The sequence below is a fragment of the Micropterus salmoides genome, unplaced genomic scaffold (assembly GCF_014851395.1).
Source record: "Micropterus salmoides isolate LMB-PRFRI ecotype aquatic unplaced genomic scaffold, ASM1485139v1 Ms_hic_scaffold_14, whole genome shotgun sequence".
NCBI classification, from domain to species: Eukaryota; Metazoa; Chordata; class Actinopteri; order Centrarchiformes; family Centrarchidae; genus Micropterus; species Micropterus salmoides.
Window position 1 is genome coordinate 10,335,770 of NW_024040485.1, and position 20,320 is coordinate 10,356,089.

Below are 20,320 nucleotides of genomic sequence, written 5' to 3' on the forward strand. Positions count from 1 at the left end.
ACATTAATTAGTACTACATTTTATCATAATAAACATTTTTATTCTAATGGCAAGTGAGCTGAAAAAACTAGTATAATATTTTTACAGCATAGGTGGATGCATGCTGTGTCTGAAAATGTATTAGATTAAAAACAACATCTAATGTTTTCTGATGATATGATGGGTTGTAACACACTATCTAACACCCCAATCAGTCTCACGTGCAAACAATTGCCTGGCAAAAATCCAGGGAAAGAAATCAAGCAATTAACAGAATCTAATTTGGTTAAATAACACTGATGGAAACTGGAGATATTGTACAAACAAAAATCAAGACCAAGCACAGACGGTATGAAAGGCTGAGAAACAAAGTTATGTCTGAGCTGAAATTAGCTTGATTCCACTTATCTCAAAAATCGGAATGAAGCAAAGGGGAATTGTAAGCTACTCTGGAACAATATCAAACACTGCAGAGGTGAAGGAATTAACGGGAAATTCACATCTTAGGGCAAAGTGGCAAATAGCTGAGGACATGTATTATACGCCTTTGTACAGTTTCTTTCAGTAATCTATGCAGGAAAGAATTACAACAAGTAATCTAATTACTGATCAAATACTAATATTAGTCTGTTAATTAATTCATTGAGAGGCATATAACCACAGATGCATCTCAACTTGACAGAAAAAGTTACTCCCAGTATACAGTAGGACACATTTCCTGTGACAGAAACAAATAGCTGTCATGCTTGTTATTAAACTGGGAGGTCCCTCTGGGGTCAGTAGTAGACAAATAAGTCAAAGTTCAATCAGTCTTTCAAAGCCAATAATTTCTTATTGCGTTAATATAATTTTCATTGAACAACTGACAAAACATCTTAATATTAGTAGTTCATCTCCATATTATATGCAATTTGGCCTCAAAGAAACCACTTGTTTTCTTGTACTGCTATCAAAAACTAAAGTTAATTAAATTCACAGTGTGGTTTGTAGATCCTAAATTTGTGCTAAAATGATACAGGATGTATACAGTGTGCCGCAGGCATCAGTGCTGAGGGATTTCATTTTTATCCTGTACATAAATGATCTCCCACAACACTGTCATGGAAAAAATGCTGATGACATCATCTATAAATGCTAAAACAGCAGTACAGGCCGCAGTCTGTTTATCTGTAAAACCAAGATTTTACTTTCTAAAAACACTTAACAATAAAATGTTTTTTCCTAGTATAACTTGAAATAACTTGGGCTCAACCTGTTGCAATGATCATTTAACCGTAAATATCTAAACAACTAGGTACTATTCATGATCCACATGTAAACAAAGTTTTTTCCTCACAACTAGAATCCAAACATTCACAGGAGTAGAACCTGTTATAGCCCCTAAAATGGACTGGTATGGCCAAACATCAGACAAAAACTAATTCCAAGTTATTGCTGTTTTGTGATGCTGTGAAAGACTTGTTTTGATCAGCAGGGTTCAACCAAACAAGACTAATACCAATAAATCAATAAAAAAAAATTAAATTTATTATTGGAAAAACACACTGAATGCTCTTTGTGCATCATTCAATATACAGCACATGTGTATATGTACAATAGATTTATTTATTTATAGGTTATGTGTGGATATGTTTTAGTGTTATGGGAATTAGTATTTTTACTCAGTGGGCAGTATAGTGTATATTATATATTTACATAATATAAACATTTATTTATTATAAGTATATGTATTTATTACAACCTGCTAGGAGAAGTAAAATGGCAACTACTATTTGTATTTGTAAGGTTTTTTTTCAATAAACAGTTACTCTTAAAATGTACCAATGGTCTATATTGTGTATTTAATGACTGGATCATGGACAGAAAAGTAACTGCACCAGTATTAAATCAGCCTTTAAACCATCAAGTACCAACGGAGGGGCTTCTTGTTAGAAATTAATCTCTTAACAAGTGATTTCTCCCAACTAATTTCCCCATAGAGTTCAATAAAAAAATTAATAAGGAGGAACAGCTGATAAAGGGATCTATGTATGAAGCTTCATTCCAAGAGTGTTATGGTTAGAGGCTGATTTGGTACCTCAGACCCTGTTTGATTTGCAGTAATTTAGTCAACCATTTGTTCCAAATTGCAGTAATAATTAAGGGTAGGATGTGGTTTAGAGTGGGAGTTTTTTTCCAATACTCTGGTGGATATAAATTGTTTAATTGGCTAAAAAAACGGGTTTAATATTCTATATATAGTCCTTAATTAATATAACATCCATGTGCAAAAAGCTTCAGTTTTCTATGCTATGTTCAATAAAAATATAGTTTTGTGAAACCTGATTAGATGGAAGTAAGTTCATTATGACTGAACAACAAAAGCCAAGAGGACCAGGGGCCTCATTATAGAAACTTCCCAAGTCTGTCCAAGGAAGGTTAAAATCAAGGGTAACTGGACTTGGTTGAAGATACTAGAAGATGTTTCGTCCCTCATTCAAGAGACTTCTTCAGTTCTGACTTACTTGTAGGGAAACTCAGCTATTTAACCTCTGTGGAGTTAAGTCTGAACTATTACAGAACCATCCTAACTGAAGAATTTCCTAAGTCAGCATGGCATAGACCCTGTCCTAAAATCAAAATAACAGCCAAAAATGGCAGCACCACTGGTGGTAGGTCTGTGTGGCAATTACAATGAGGATGGGAAACAACATGAACACTGAAATACTATGACTGAAAGGCTACTCAAACCGTATGATGACTCTTTGTATTTCCTGGACTAGGTATTAATGGGTAAATATCGACTGCCAAGATGATTCATTTTTAATTTGATGGACGTTAAAATCTTTTTCCTGGGCTGGAGATTTGGAAGAAAACTTCCCAGAAGGGACCACCGACACGATTAATGCCTCAGGATCTGACTCATCAAACCTAAAATTTAACCTAAAATTGTACAGTTGTCTTTTCCTGTCCGTTATGGCAAATTAGCTTGCCAGTGACATGTGAAGTGAGACAACCGTTGTCAAAGATCCAGGCAGTCTTGTGTACATTCTAAACACAGATACAGGTTTGACAGGACCCATTTCTAGTTAGGATGTCTAACTAAGTTACGACAAGACACAAGGTCTTACGTAGGATAGGCCCTGAGTTTAAGAATTGTTTCTGTAATAGGAAGATAGGGCATTTCATATCTTTAAAACTTAAGTTAAGATAGGACAAGCAGTTAGGAAATGTTTTTGTAATGAAGCACCAGGACCACACATCAAAACATTTGGTGCTCAGGTTAGAAAATGGGTTACTTGGTGGATGCTTTTATTCAATGTCAAAGCAAGCTTGCCCTTGTAGGACTCTTTAGCGCCACAGCTGCAAAAGTAAAACAGCACCGGACATCTTCTTTGACCTTCACAGGCAAAGGTTATTTATAGGTCTCCTCCACTGTCCACATGAAATGTCAGAAGCTGAAAAACAGGCCTGGTGTTGGCTACCAGAGAGACATAACAGCATTATTGAGCATATGCACCAATTTCTTTGTCTGGCACCTACATATTGATGGTCGTATCAAAACAATGGCCTTCTTCTGAGTGTAATAGCATTTGGTTGGGCTTCTTATTTGTCTGATAGGAACCTATTCCTGGAACACTGGACACTGTCCAAGGTTATCATTTGTAAACTAAAAGGAACAGAATTCCCTTTCAGTCACTTTGAGGTCGCATAGCAACTCATTTTGCTTCATGGTGTAGATACGTATGTGTGCCTGTTTGTGTGTGTGCGTTTGTCTGTGTGTGTGATGAATGGAGGACTTAACCTGATTGCTCAATTTGAAGAGGCATTTATGGCAAGGTATAACTTTATGTAAACGTCATTTTCACCAGTCATTAGAAAGGTGTGGCGGATAGCCGTGCTGCAGTTCAGCGGGAGTTCTGCCAAGCTAACGATTGATCATGGTAAGGTTAGAAGGCGGAGTAGATGGGTTGTCAGAATCCTAAAGCTATTCAGGTCCTCATTACTTGGGGTCACAGCGCCCATGCCCTGCACGTTCAACCGCATCGCTTGAGTGCTCATGCACTAACAGCCAAGCTGCACTGTAAGCAAAGCCCTCTCCCTGTCCCCATTACTTTGCTTCACTTATGAATTCTGTAGTTCTGGAAATCTGTCCTTGATTGCCAGTTGGTTGTAATTAAATTGGCCCAAAAAAAAGTTTTTTGATGCCATCCTCAAATATGGAAAGTTTAACTGAAAGGACTGCAGAGCTTGGAGTCTTTCTTAATATTCAAATGCAAACAAGAACAAGTATATCGTTAAAATATTCCTTGTCAAAATAGCTTGTTAACATGCCTGCGTGTCATTGAACAATGGGAAATATTTCCTGCAAAACCTCTCCCAAGGCTGTCTTAAAAAACAATTTCAAGTACTGGTGAAAGAGCCAAGTTGGCCTGCACTTATAAATTATGAATTACAGTCTTGTCCTGAGCCTTCACAAGGTGAGAGCAAGGATGGACATGAAGAGAGGGGCTGTAGATGCATTTTATTTGCCCTAGAAAAGGGGGATAATAGGGCAGTATTTATAAATGTTCTATTCTCAGTGATGATTCATGACTTTGCTTATTGTAGAGACTCCCAGAGTGGGGCCTGGGGAGCACCTGGATTAGCTGGAGGGGCTCCCCAGGAAAATGAGGAATAGTGTAATTCAACTGTTATAATGAGAGTGTGCTAAGAAGCCTGGTTTGTCTCTCCTGCCTCCTGTCATACCTCCAAAATCATAATTTACTTGCAAAAGCACCTTAGGCAGCTTCCTTGTGCAAATCGTTGCAAATATGGGCTCATTGTCTCTTTTCAGCAGACGCTTAGTGCAAAAGGTTTGCGATACTCTTGTGTCTCGTGCATGTTTTCAGGGGCTGCAGGACTTGAGGGGCAGGGATGAATGGGCACAGCAGCGAGTGTAGCCGAGTGAATCCGAAAATCCTGCTGACCGACCTGCATGTGTTGTCTCCACAGAGGCAGAAAGAAGCGTGACTGTGAGGGGAGAGACGTAACAACTCCCTACCTTCCACAGCTCCTTCTTGGTGTGTGGGGGGGAGACTGTGCACAGACTTGTGCTCACGAATTAACTTGCAAGAGAAGAAATAACAGTTGCTGTTGCCGTATCGCATGCGGGCAGCGACACTATACACTTGAGCGAAGCTGACTTTAACCCGTTAGCAGCAAGACACGGGAGCTGCCACGAATAGATCCAGTATCCACGACCTCGGTCGGCCGACCGGGATAGGACCTCGTGTTCCCCTGGCAGTGGACTCCTATCTTTCCCCCCTCTTCTTTCACTCTCTGGGTTGGTTCTAACTCTTGTGTTTTGTGGCTGTTCATTACATGAAGTGGATTTTTGTGCTTGCTACAAACTGAAGACGGGACTAAACGTAGCGGTTCAGAGAAGGAGAGAAATGCCAACGGCGGTGACAAAGAGGAGATTCAGTAAGTGCACCGTTATCTTCTTTGAATGTAACGTTACCCCGGTGAACTTGAGACCAGCTTTTAGCGTTGCCGTTTGCTAACTTGCTGAAATGTTGACAACACTGTCCATTTATCTGTTTGTTGAGCGTGCTTTATAAAGTGGAATTACTTTGAAAATGCTTTTAATGGGTCACGTTAACGGTGTTAATGTTGGAAGTCAGCTCCGTCTGGCAAAATCGGTCTTCGGCTAACGTCAGACAGCCACGCACACAGTTTTTCTGTTTTTATTGATGCTAACTCTGAATGTATAGATAACAACAACTTTGATTTCGATGCGGAATGGGAGAGAATAATAATAATATAGAGTCTGCTTGAAAGACTCTCACAAAAATAGTCGGTCTTCATTTTAACAAAATATTCACAGAAATAAATGTGAATGGGGAAGCGTGTGAAACAAGTGATTTTCGATATACAAACCTGCGCAGAGTTGGCAATAAACTGGGCGCAGGCACTTTTCAGTGAGCAAATTGACGTCTTTGCAGGGATGAAAGCTTCAATCAAGCAGAAAATCTGTCGAGAATCACTAATGAAATAATACATGTGAGCAGTGGTGGTCTGTGGGGCGTGAGTCTGTCGTCACCCTATTTTTTTTTGTCTAATTGCAATGTAAGGATTTGCTCCCATTTTTGACCCTGTATTAAAATGCTTTGCCATAAGGTGCCATAGCTCCGGCTATACACTTCATGTGTGCGCGTGCATGAGTGCGTGAGCATGCCAGCGAGCGCCCCCAGCATTTGAAATCTTTGCTCTTTCTTTGTTTATCATTACCAGAGACTGGTATTTGAGTTCTTGCATGCCCATCACATGCAAAGGCTCCTGTCTTGTATGTGTCATTCATCTGCCCTTAAAAAATGACTATTGCTGCAGCACTGGCTGCTGAGACAGGTTTGATGTCATGCATTTGCTCCTTGCAGCTCAGGCAAAAGCATACATTTCAGCAATCATCCATTAGAGAATTCAATTGCAAAGCCTTTTTTGTGACAGCTTTTACAGCTGCACGACTTCATATAATAGCCTAAAGTCCTCTTTAGATCTTGAACAGATCTGAAATAGGGGGGAGTGTTTTTCACACGGGTAGATATACAGAAAGGTTCTCAGCGTTGCGTCAAGCCTGCAGCCCTGTTTGGTTTATTTAAAGAAAGGATTGGAAGAAATTTTGCGGGGTGAATGACATGCTGAAGTAGCCTCATGGCCACCCTTTATCAATACCTGAATCTGATTATAGCTGTCATAGACACAATGAAGAGACGTAACCATGAGCCAAACTGTAACAGGATGATGCAGGGTGGGTTAGTTTCTTGGAATTGCATCAGAGGTTTTCTGCAAGGCCTCAGGGGGACAGCCTAATGTAAAATATTTTGGATTTTGCATGTGGGCTGTTCCCTCGACACTAGAGAATACTTGCAGATTAGTTGAGACCCACTGTAATTTCTGTCATAAAACAGGTGGCTGTTTGGATCTAGGATTCAGAGTTACCTGTTGTTATCTGGGGGATAGATATTTGATCATCTAAACCTGTGTTGACAGTGCTGTTAGGTGCCATGCTGTTGAAGCATTAAGGTTTTCTTCTGTCATTTTAGATCTTGTAGGGAAGCTCCAGGGCTTCTTCACTGTGTTTATCCTGGATTATTTTCCTGTTTATTCTCTCATTCTGTGGGAAAGCTGTTACACAATGAATCTTTAAATTTTGGGATTTTCTGTAAATTGTGTTTTGAGCACTAGTGTTAATTTGCTGAATATTGCTATTAGGCCTACTTTAAACTCCAGCCACTTCAAAACAAAATTACTCTCGAGAAGACATAAGACTTATTTGACCTAATCCTCATGACTCCTGAGGGATTACAGGGTGGCCTACAATAGACCAGTACACTGCATCATTGCAATCTTCTTTAGTTTTTTTGCCAGAAGAGTCAACAGTTCATTTTGTGTTTTGGTGTTTTTGAAAGAGTGCCTGTGAAAGAAAGTAGCCTAATCTCTTAGCAGGTGACATCATCTGCTAGGCAGACATATTGTCAAAAACTAGGCTAGATAGAAACAATTAGCAACTTACATTGTGTCCACATCTACTGTAATGTTACTAATGTAGTTTGAATGTAGTGTAAAATAACAGAAAATTTTATTTTATTCATCTTTTTTTTCACCATATGCATTGTAGTTTTTTAACATATATAACTGAAGGGATTGAATGAGGAAAATCAAAATTGTGTTTTTTTCTTAACTGATTATAATTCAAAATATAGACCGGTTTACTACAATATTCACCAAAAAACCACATCATCTTAGTTTCAGTTGTTCTTGGATATTATTCCTTTAAGACCTGTCAGTTTATCTGGGAGTGACGCCAGTAAGCAGTGTAGCATTTTGAATATATGTGTGCAGTTTGAATAGACTTTTGGATGAATGAGTGCGGAAATGGATTTACTTATATTTTCTATTTCATGTCTGTTTTGTTTGTTGATCTGGGTGCATCCATGGCTTGCGTGAGCATTTGTATGTTTGGTGGGTATTTCCTAGCACGCCTGGTTTGGGGCTAGTAGCCATAGCATCTGCCGGAGCTTCCTCATATGCCGGTTCTCCCTGGCAGGGGTCGGGCTGAATGGCACCGTTAAAAAGCTCCAGCTCCTCTGTGGCCACACGCTGAAAAACCACTCGGCACAACCCTCTCCCAACTGACGCTTTCTCATGCTTTCCATATGAGTAAAATCTTGGTAATTTCAGGGCCCTGGAGTTCTAATGAGAGGTTTTGCCCATAGTGTGTTGGTCTGTGGTGGGCGGGATGTGGTGGGGGAGTTTATAGAGGATTATAACTGCTCTGAGATGCCACACTGGCCCACTATCAGGGCGTTGGCACAGAGAAACCAAGAACTCTTTTTAACCAGGCAAACTGGTTTAAACTGGTTGTGATGGGACTCTTTGACATAAGGGTTACAGGAGCCAGGCTACAACCTAAAGTTTACATTCAAGGCTGCAAATCAGGTCAGCTACTGTAGGTTTCTAGAGTCAGATTCAGCTACAGATATGACGAGTGCTGATTTTCTGCTTAGACACCAGGATGTTTTACTCTTGCATCTAAACGGATGTCGCAAGCAACTGCTATTGTTCTGTTTAGCATAGACACATGGTGCTCTTAGTGGCACGCTTGGTGGATTTTTAACAATACTTGTTCCTTAACGTCAGCAGAATAGAGGCAAAGAGTGATTTACTACTCTGTCTGCGAGGGTAATGTAGGAGCAATTTGACTGCTGATTGAAACCAGGTCTCCCATTTCAGAGTCCACTGGTGGCATTATAAACCATTTACACCAATGTTTTACAGGGCACCCCTGCAATGGGGAAAGTGGAAACAGACACATGGTCTAAAGATGGCCTGCGCTACCACGAGAGGCCTATTTTTTTCCATTCCTTGTTTGATTAGTTGTTTTTACTTCAAAGTATGTTAATGCTGTTGGGGGAAGTAGTGGATGTGGATTACAATGAAAGGTCAAATGTTAATTCAGTTCTGTTTTTCATTTAAGCAGAAGGACCTCCTAGATATAGGAGACATATTTAGAAGAAAAAGTGCAAAGACTAATGAGTGAAGGGTGTGGGAACTTAATGGCCGAACCTTTAGGATGTCAATATTCTGTGGTTAATGCCACTGTTAATGACTAAAACTGAACATTAGCTGCAGCTGCTTCACAGTAAAAGCCTTCCAGCAGAGATAATTGACTATGGCTTCGTTGTGAAGCAACTACAGGATGTGTTAAGTTACAGTCATTAGTGGTGCTATACCTTCATTTTATTAGGTTTCACAAAAGGTTTAAGTTGGTCTAAGTCTGCGTTTGGATATTTTCACAGTTTGTTTTTGTTAAACGATTATGTGAATAAGCGAAGATGCCGCCCTCAACATAGAGCTGCATGATCAATTCATGTTTGCTTTATTGAATTAGGTTTTTAATGCAAATTCACAATTTAGAAATCAAAGATAAGCAGTAAGTAAGGGTTTTTAAAGTCTCAGTTGATTTCTTGCTGAAAAGTACCACTGCTCTTTTTGCTGTCGAGAGATTTTCTGATGTGAGAAATGAAACTTTCAAACAACCGTGGAATATCATTCTCACAATGTGCAGTTAGCCGCCCATTGGTATGCATAACAAAGTCTGTGGTGAGATGTGGAAACTGTTGCTATTCATCTGCTGTCCTTGTGATCTCAGATGGTCCCAGATGGCTTTGCATTCTCACCACACAGGCTGTCTAATTATAACTTTTAACCACCAAACACACAATAGTGGATCATTTACAGGTGGTCTTTTTTATTATTTATCCTTGTTTCACATATTAGGACGCCTGTATATTTAGTTGCTTATTTTACTTCCCTACACTTTTACATTTACTAGTAATTATGGAAAGCATTTAATTTTAAGTAGAACTCTCCCCACTGCTGTAAATGGTCGAGATGCTGATAATATACAAAAAGATCAGTTTGTATATATTTTGTGGTGGCATCGTGTGCATTACATTTTTGATGGCATAATTGTCAGATATTGCAGATGCTTTAATAGGTAAAAATCCAGCCTGTTTAGCAAACTGGTCTTAACGTCAATGGGATTTCTAGCTCAACCATGTGACAATAAATGACTGTTTTTGTCCAAACATAGTATTTACAGGTTTGGGTGTACTTAATGTGTTAGGTGCTTACTCATGACATGCCTGCTCGAAGTGTGGGAAAACATTTTAGCTAATACAGTACAGTATGTGTCCAGTACCTGCAGTTCAAGGCCTCTTAAAGACTTGCTTTATTAAAGTAAAATAATAATTTCTTTACCTGGAAATGATTTAATTCATTCAGTTATTTAATTGACTGATTATTCATTAAGCAAAATAGTAAATAGTTGCTAGTTCCAACTTCTCAAATATGAGGATCTGCTCCTTTCATATCTTTTTAAATATTTCTGGGTTTTGGACTGTTGAACGAACAAAACAAGAAATTTGAAGACTTAATATTGTGCTCTCAGAACTTCTGAGTGTTAACCAAAATATCAGCCTCATATATAGGCAATATTAGTTTACCAGTTTGGCCAAACAGTAAATTACATAAGGACATCAGTAAATAGTACAAGTGATCTGGGTAGACTGATGATAACGTGCATTCTTGGAGAACAACGATATGCCTACATTGTACCATTTAGTATAACCAGAGACAGGTATAACTCAATGCAGTGTGCTTGATCTGATACATGTGATGGGCCAAACCATTGACCATGCAATTTACTCAATATCTGTCAAACAATGCACTGGCGTGGTTGTTCAACTGAAGTGATGGCTCCTGTTCTGACACCACATGTGGTTGTTTTTGTTGTGTCGTAAAGTGCTGCTTTTGTTTTGTGTAATCATGCTGAGAAGCCACTTGAAATGGGACAAACCCCATTGTTTCATGTTTTGCTGTCAAATATTATTCTTTTATACTTTTATAAAGTTGAGTGTGATAGTAAATAGAAAATGGAAATATGTAACTCATTCTTAGGCAGGCCTTACTTTTGCAGTGTTGAAAATCTATAAAAGCGTGATGCCACTGTAGTGCGTCAAATCCCACTGTGAATTTTATGAATCATTAGAGCCCAAATGGCTTCATATCCTACAGTTGCCACTTGTGGGTTATTACATCTTTTGTTTGAGATCCTAACATAGATTCTGTACGGATGTTCATCCTAGTTTATGGCACAATTGACAGTTTTACCATGTCTTGTGTATTGGTAAATATACCAGGGATTTGACAGGAACACGTGACACACGTGTAAGACCACAGTGCCCTGGCTGTGCGTTTGCCCAGTCAGCAGAAATGCACAGATGACGCACTCTTTCATTTCAGACAAACGCTGGACATGGACAAATGGAGCAACGGCTCACCGGCTGGTGTCATTCGTTCTGCTTGTCATTGTCAACCTATTCTTTTCAGGTTCTCATCAAATTAGAATACACACAGGCCCACACACACACACACACACACACACACACACATACACACACACTCTCTCTCTCTCTCTCTCTCTCTATACCAGAACTGATGCAGAACATTACATGAAGGTCAAACAGTGAGCCGTATTATCAGGCAGGACGTAAATGGCATACTCCATGCTTCAAAAATGGAAGAAATGTGACAAATTCACATAGGTTATGTAGATTAAATGACTGCAATGAACAATGAGCCAGTTTTCAATTGAGCATAGCCTGGATTCTCAATGTTCGTCAGCTGTACTTTATATTAGCAGTGCAGGCAAGCAAACCTCTCCTTTGAGAGATGGAAAACATGTCCTTTTATTCTTGCATTTTCCTTAATTATTCACTATTGACACTTAACATGCTGTATCACTGTTACGTAACTGATGATGGGATAGAAATATTTGACATTTGACAGTCATAAAGCTATTATTTATTTATGTTGTTAGAGTGAATCATGAATTTGGGTGTTTTAGTTTGCATGCTGTGTTTTAGCTTTCATTGGAAGGATGTCAGCACGTCAATGCTTTTCCTGTGTTTTTTCGTCTAAAAGCTTCTTTCCTCAAGGGAATCTCTGTCCAAGCCATTACCAGTTTTGGTGAGAACACAGTTATACAAGCACATGGACAGTCAGGTTTTGTGTGCACTTCCAGGTGCAAAAATCATGCTGACTGTTAAAAAAAAAAAGATTTGAAATCAAGACACTCAGTCAGGACAGTCCACTAGGTTGCTTTTAGCTTATGGCAGCAGTAAAGATAGTTCATGACTGACAGTTGGAACCGTAACACTTTTAGAAGGCTGACTTTATAGCAGTTGCATGAAGACCACAAACTTTTTTGTGTGTGTACAGAAGCAAAAATTCAGCAACTGACCATGTGTTGATTGTAGCAGGGAAGACTCTGACACAGGAACCCGCATTGCAACTAGCTGGGCGTTCTAAAGCACGACAGAAAAGTGCATGCCTTGCACTCCGACTGCCCCGTTGATACGGCAGATGGACAGGATTTTAGGGAGTGGAGGCGGGCCTCTTTGGCAGTGAGGGACAGAGATGACAGCTCTTCGTGCATGGAGGGCTACCAAGGACCTTGGCTCTGAGCACCTACAGTGTCCTCCTGACAGAGCCTTGATGCCATCACAGACCATTAGGGATGACAGCATGTCATCATGTCACACTGGAGCTCATAGTCAAGCAATGAATAAGTAAGAAGAGTAAATAAAGATGGCACACTTTGAAATAAACCGGATTTTGCTAATGCCAGTCGCAAGATTTCTTCCCTCCATCACTTTTACATTAAAGCTCGACTGAGCTTATATGTAAGTTGTACAGATGATACTTTATTTCCAATATGTCCCCTGCTGTCCCGTTGCTGCATGGCCCATGGCCTTTACTTTGACTACAGACTATCTAGAAAGCCTCCTTCACAGCCAGCGTTGGAGCTGTTCAAGATGATGTGATTTGATTAAACCCAGATCTATGCAAGTGATGATGAGTGACTCTGATAAAGTCATGTGATGCAATAATTCACTGACTGAATTAAAGGCTGAGCAAGGCTTAAAAGAGTGCTGTTCTTACAACTAGGCTTAAATTTCACAAAAAATGGAAAGACTTAATGAGGCTGCTTACTGTAAATAATTTACTCTTAGGACGCTAGCTTGTGCTTGTCAAATGCTGTTTGAAGAAGGTTTCATATGGTCAGACTGTAAAGAAGCCTCAATATATCTTCAAGTTTTGTGCTGTTAACATGTGATGCGGTCTAGTTTTTGAATATATTAGGATTTTATTAAGTAAAATTGTAAAACATTCCACCCACAGGGTTGCACATGTAAATTAAAAATCCCATGAGATTTTGACTACTTTAGTAAATAATGATTGAAATAATGTTCAATCATTATCACAGACTTTTTTGACCATTTAACCCACCAATATTATTGGTGTATTGTATTGTCACTTGCATGCTTGGTTTATAGAATCTAACTTTCTCAAAATAAGACACATTATCATACTCATGCTTATTACACAAGTCAATCCAGTGTGGTATTATTTAAGTTAATCACATACTATTTAAAGTTGAGAAAATACAATAGATAAGGCTGAAATTCATAATACTTCCCATCAGGGACATGGCTTTACTGTTCCACTCTTATATCTCTGCACAAGTAATGAAGTAACAGGAATGAAAAAGCAATAGGGACTTTTGAACTTGGTTTTAATGGAATGTCTGCACAGTGACCGAAATGATAAGTTGTTTCCTGTATCCTGTTTATATATAAATATGGGCTATGATAATAAAAATGACCCAATACATAGTTGCACATTACCAGCATTCATCAGACTCACAATAAGTACGTTTCAAGGTTACACACTGTAGTGCAGAGCTGAAATCATGTAGAATTTTCCTAACTGTAGTCAGAAAGTAATTGAATATCACAGCATGAGGTTCCAGAGTGATCTAGGTGGTGGAGGGAGGGGAACTCATTTGGCTGTATCTGTAATAAATGGAATTTATTGTAAATTTAATGTTTATGGACACTGGATAAAATACTGTTTTCCATTTCAACAAAGTCTACAGGTTATTTTCCATTGCAACAGGTTCATGGGTGTGGTAGGTCCTTTATATAAATAAATATTGTTTATATTCATAAGGACAGATATACAAGCAAAGAACATTCACTAAAATTGCTCCTGCTACATATAATAGCATTTACAGCCTGAGCTAAGTTGCAGTGTTTATTGCCAAATAAAGTTTGGAGTTTTATTAAAATAAAATACATGTACAGTGCCATACAAATCACATATGCCATTGTACAAGACACAGACATAAATATAAAATATGCGTTAAAATAAATGTTCCATAAAAGGACATAAAATCCTAAGGGATGACACCTGATCATCCATGACTGCATGCCTGATCTGATTCTGAAACATGGACTTAAAGTAATCCTGGATTTGATCCATTGCAAGTTATGCGGATAAGGAGTTCCACATATTGAACCTCTGAAGGTAGAAAGCAGTCTGTCCAAAGGAGGTTTTATGAAAGGACATTTTACAATTCACCATAGATCAGACCAGAATTAGTGAGCCAGAGATGTTTAAACGTGCTGCTGAACACTTGGGAAATCCTGTTGCAAACTCATCAGTGTTCTCTTGGGAACAAAACTACGCATTATAAACATATCTTTGGCATTTCTGTTCAGCAATTTCTTGTTTTTTTAAAACTTCCAAACCTGTTCCTTGTCTCACTGTGATGATACCATCAACAAACAAGAGCGTTATCTTCGCTGTCTGAAAAGTCTAATCGGGGAATGTTCATTCATCAACTTAAGGGATGATATTTCAATGTAGTCCTTCAGTAAAATTGTCTGATTCCCTGGCACTAATACACAGACATTACATTAGTCATTTAGTCAAATGAAGCTTACTTTCTATGGATGCAGTTGCTATAAGCTTTCAAATATGATCTTATCCTTTAGGTATTTGGCAATATTGTATTCTTACCCCAGGAGACTAACAATAGTTTACTGTAGAGGTGACACTGCCATCTTCATCTTCTGAAACAGATTATTATCAACACTGCGTCAGTGACGTTTGGAACTTCTTGGTCACAGCTCAAACATGTTCCTTCACTACCACCCTTTATTTCTGCCCATAGCAGGAAGAGTTAAGAGAACCCTACAGACGCAGCAAGGTGAGCGCCGTACTGCAGTTCCTCTAAAAGGGCAGTGATTCATGAGGCTGGCTCTCCTGTCCCTGGGGCTGGGAGGAATGGCTGGCATTATCTTCTGCAAATGGGTTTGAAAATGCTGTTGGCCAGGTTGACCAGGGCAGTGATTTATAGCTCAAGATGCGCTTAACACTTAGGCTCTTTTCTAGCATAGGTATGAGCCCCCACCACCGCTGCATGCACTCACACGCACATAAACTTGCATGTATACTCACACCTCCCCACTTCAGAGCTCACAATCTGTTCATCTTGAGTTGAGGTTTACTCTGGCCATGTATTTAGAAGAGAAAATGAAAAAGAACAAAATTTATGACACCAGAGTTGTGGACTGAAAGAAGTAGCCTATTGTTTTTAATACGTCAAGCACAGGAATAAGCAGTTTTTCTACCTTTATCTTTCTTTGTCAAGCCTATATAAAGATATGAACCTTATCCTTGACTTGAAGTAGGAACCACTGTCAGAGAAATAGAAATTGCCTCCTGAAAACTGTTCCTTTTAATCTTGAATCTGAAGAGAAAACTCTTCTCTCTGAAATAGTGTGAAATAGTGTGATTAAGCCCTTCTGGATAGCTGAGTCTTAAGAAAAGCTGCTGATTGCTTTGTGTGTCTTCCACCCTAATAAGCTTTATATCCATGTCTGATAGTGATATGTCAGTCACGAACGAATTGGCTCTATGAGCCGACTCCTTTGAAGCTGGCCTCTTTTTAGCTGCCTTTTCACAAAGCGCTCAAGTTCAATTCAGTTCTTTACACATTAGAATGGCTATTTTCACGTTTCCATTGGCTAAAGCTGTGTATGGTACCAATACAACCAGTCCATTCCATCCCATTTCTTCGCAACCCCTCTGTAACACATTGACCGGGAACTTCAAGGTGGAGCTAGAAACATTGCAGTCCGTTGATTGGTTCTCGTGCAACAAAGTGCACAAACCACATTTTTCAGCAGTATTTTTCCTTGCGGCTGGCAGCCTTTTCGCAAACAAATCTTGTCTCCTTGTTGTAATAAACAGCCACATACTGAAAAGAAAGAACATGGAACATTTGATTTCCTCCATTATGTTCTTGTGTTCCTTTGTTTACTTTAACACGTTATGTATGATGTCACGCTACTTACTGAGTTGATCCCGCTATTACCAGCTGGTAACAGCCGTGATGATCTGTTTTGTGTTTCCATAGCAGACTACATAGTAGAGTACTGTCTGCTGTGGAAATGCAAAACAGATCTAGAGTTTCAAGGGTACTCTACCCTAAGTGTTTGGTGGAAACACAGCTTAAGTGAACAATTTTTCTTTCTTTTTTGTAAATTAATGCAAGACGGAAAAATGGATGATCCTTTCACATATTTGTTTAATAAATGTCTCACTTTAGTAATTTTGATAGACTTTTGGATATATGCGCCTCCCAAACTGAATTGAAATATATAAATGTGCCTGAATAGAGTTGTGTAATGTAATATGTAGTTTTCAGCAGCCATTAGCGGTACTGTTTTAAGATTTTAACCAGGCATGTGCTTGTAAGGAGCCTAGCTAATGAGGAGAGCTACGTTAATGTCAGAAAACACCTGGGTTTTCGAAGCTAGCACGCTGTACATAGCTGGTAGTCAATATCGACTGCATGCGCATGTAATGAAAGACATAATATTACATATATATTGCAATGCACCGGAAAACGCTAGTGACTGCTCTTCTTAGTGAGGTTACAGCTTATTGACAATAAGGGAGTAAAAATTTGATTTATTAATAAGTGATTTCATTGGAAAATGAAATATAGCCCATTTAACCATACTATTTCATTATTAGTGTGTTATTTTGGTCATACAAGTAGGTTAGTTATTCTTGACATATTCCACTTTTTAACCATCTGTATAAGTGAATATTTCAGTGTATGCATGCAATGTACTGCAGATGGAGAGTCTTGCATATTTAATTCTTGCATCAGATAAGAAAGTAACTTAGGCAGTGACCACCAGAAGTGGTACTTAACAAAGAGCCATTTGTACATCACTCTGAGCTTTGGAGCCTCCCAGTTGTTCTGAATTTCTACTTTCAGCCAGGTAATACTGCCTACAATATTCGAGATAATTCATTTACAGAGTAATCTGCAAATGTTTGAAAAAGCTTGAGTCACTTGAAATGGTGCAGATTTACTTAAAGCTTTCAGTTGTCACAAAGCAATTAACGTGGCAAACAACTTCACTGAGCCCCTCAGAAGGGCTAAGAATTTTCTACTCCTTTTTAAGTCGGGCACACTCTTCTCTGATTCCCACGCTGGATACTCTGTATAACACGGAGATGGTGTTATGCTTCACACGCAAGCAGGCATCAGTCTCATTATTAAGTCAACAAGGATTACAAACTGACGGAGTGTAAGTGGTAGTCATGATTGAATAACCAGTATGTTTTCACATCAAGCATGTTCTTCCCTGTGATTGTGTTTGGCCTTTTCTCAACAGAATAGCAGGGATTGCCAGAACTAGGGGGCAGGAAAGTCCGACTGCAAGCAAATGTTGCACAAACCGGATTTGACTTAACTTCGTGAAGCGGTTAAAATGCAAACTGACAGAGAATGTTTTAGCCAACATCACCTGCTTCTAGTGTTGCAGTCGGCCCCATTAGAAAATCCCCAGTCCTGTCTCACCATTGTTATGTAAGATCAGAGAGGGAGCTCACATCTCTTCTCTCTGAGGACCCACTGGAACTCTCTAGAGGATCTGCAGCAATTGCTTTGGGTTTTAATGAGTGACATCTAAAGTCTGTATGTCTCAGAGGTCTCCACATGCTGTCTCTCCACTCTGTCATCCATCTTCCAAACGTCCTGTGCCCCCTACCCCCCATCACAAAATCACCTTTTCCCAGCTGGATGTTAATGTTTCTAAATGGTGTACTTACAAGTGGATTATTTAAAAGGCTACGTGTCAGACAGATCTTTATCTGGCGGCTTGGCAGCTTGACTTGGACTCACTCGGCTTCCTGTCTCTGCATGTTGATGAGCTTGTTTTCCCCCTCTTTCCTTGCTTTGCTGTGTAGTCTTCTGTGCTAATTCACCTCATGTGATTTGGGCCATGTTAGAGGACTCCCAGGCAATGGTTAATCCTTTTCTTGTCTTATTGTATTGTATGAAAGCAAATGGAACATAGAAAAGACTAAAAATATATTTTGTTACAAAATATCACAAAGACTATTATGGATTTTTCCATTCTTTATCAACAGTGTGATCAGACGATGTCTCTAAGAGGAGTACAACTTTTGCACATTTCTGTTGGACATGTTAATGCTTCACCTTTGTGGATTATGCTTTGGAGATAAGTCAAAGCAAGATAATATTTGGCAGAATACAGTGCATTTATTTAGTGATATTTAGGTACTAACATTTAGCAGGAATATAACATCAAGGTTACGTAGCAAAAACTCCTGGCACTACATTGTGCTATGTTTTCAGTGGATACCTCTCAAGGAAATGGAAAAGTGCATTGGTAGTGGTGTTCATGATTGCTTTTCATATATGAAACTCTGAAGTGACAGCGGGAAAAGTTGACTTGCCCATCTATACAAAGCTTACAAGATGGGGTTGATTTAAGAAAAGCACAATGCCGTATTTCAGCAGCTTTTACAACTCTTTTCTTGCATTTCTTTCTTGTCGTTTCACATTGTTGCTGTGTTTTATATTCAGCTCTTTGTTCGAACATCTGATAAGGAACTAGAAGAGTGCACTCAGTAGAGCGCAGATCTCTACAGGTGAGTCTGGGGTAGTGATGCGTGGATCGTCTCTGATGTCATCCGAATCCACATGTTCGCATCATCCATTTCAAATCACCCATACATATTATTTTCTCCGATTTAGGGACCTGCACTCACATGGACATTTCACTCAAACTCTCCTGGTCCCTGTAGGCTAATAATTAATAGTAAATTTCCTAACAAATTATGTTGAGCAGTGTGGGTTTTCCAGGTGATTTCTTAATTATTTGTGTAGGAGTGTTGTCTTTAACGATTTACTTTAATAATTAGAGAGGCTGCTGTCAGTCATTTTAAACATTTCCATGCATTGCATTTAAGCAGCAAAACTGTAGTTTTAAACTTGACAGGACAGGAAACTCTCCAGAGGAAACATAATTCAACTTTTAGCTTCTGAAATAAATATTTTTAGACAGCTGATGGAGCTCAGGATTTATCAAGAGAACAGCAGCTTTACTCCAGTCAGTTTCACTGTATGAACCTGGACTGTGTGTGAGACATTTTGAATGCAGATGCAGAACAGTAATTAACACCAGAGCAATAGAAATCATCCTGACTGGAAACATCACTAACAAGCAAACATAGGATATGCATGGCCCAGGACCGGAGGGTTCTGCAGAGGGTGATTAAAACTGCTCAGAAGATCATTGATACCCATCTCCTGAGCATCAGCATCGGTAATGTGAGGTACCTACACAGAGCCCAAAGGATACTAAAGGGCAGTACCTACCCTAGCCACAGCCTGTTCACCCTGCTGCCTTCTGGGAAGAGATATAGAAGTTTCAGCTACCGCACCAACAGAATGCAAAGTAGCTTTTCATCCCAAGCAGACTTTTAAACTCAAAATCAGCACTGTTCCATTACAACCTGTTGTAATATGACAAATAAATCTACCTTCTACCTTGTATTAATAAGAATGCTAATTAGTATGACCTGGCACGACTGATTAGCAGATCATCGACGGTGCCCACGGATATAACTGCGATCTGTGCATCACTGGCCTATGGGGACATGTGGGTGGTGAACATGGAGTGCAGGGCAGGTTGTTTGTCTAGCGTCTATGCATGAGAGTAGTTGAATGAAGGGGAGACAATATGTAGGGTACATTATAAAGGTGTAACCAGAGTAGACAGGATATATGGAGACAAACCCTGGACAGGCTGCAGTGCCTCAATAAACTTGTATTTATCAAGGTCCAAAGTGACCTTGCCCTAAAAATTACTTGTTTCCAGGCCTGTAAGAAGACTAAGGCAAGTACAACTGCTAAATAACATGACTCACTACTAATATGCAGCAGCATGGCCAAATAAGATTTTTCTCACTTTGGCTTGCTACATGTCTTATCTATGTTTTTGTAACTCCTCAAAGCTGAGGCACTTTGATCTGATCTGAAAGTAATGTGCAGGCATACTTTATCTGCAAAAGGAAG

The 20,320-nt window shown here is 39.2% G+C and overlaps 1 protein-coding gene across 1 annotated transcript in view; it reads left to right on the forward strand.

Annotated features, from left to right (window-relative positions):
* Window positions 1–4,981: 4,981 nt before the first annotated feature.
* The window catches only part of LOC119901847 (receptor-type tyrosine-protein phosphatase F), a 166,176-nt gene continuing 150,837 nt past the window's right edge, over window positions 4,982–20,320 (forward strand). Inside the window, exon 1 of the mRNA XM_038717566.1 lies at window positions 4,982–5,424. The gene's annotated coding sequence lies outside the window, so the exon portion shown is untranslated. The remainder of the gene's footprint in view (window positions 5,425–20,320) is intronic.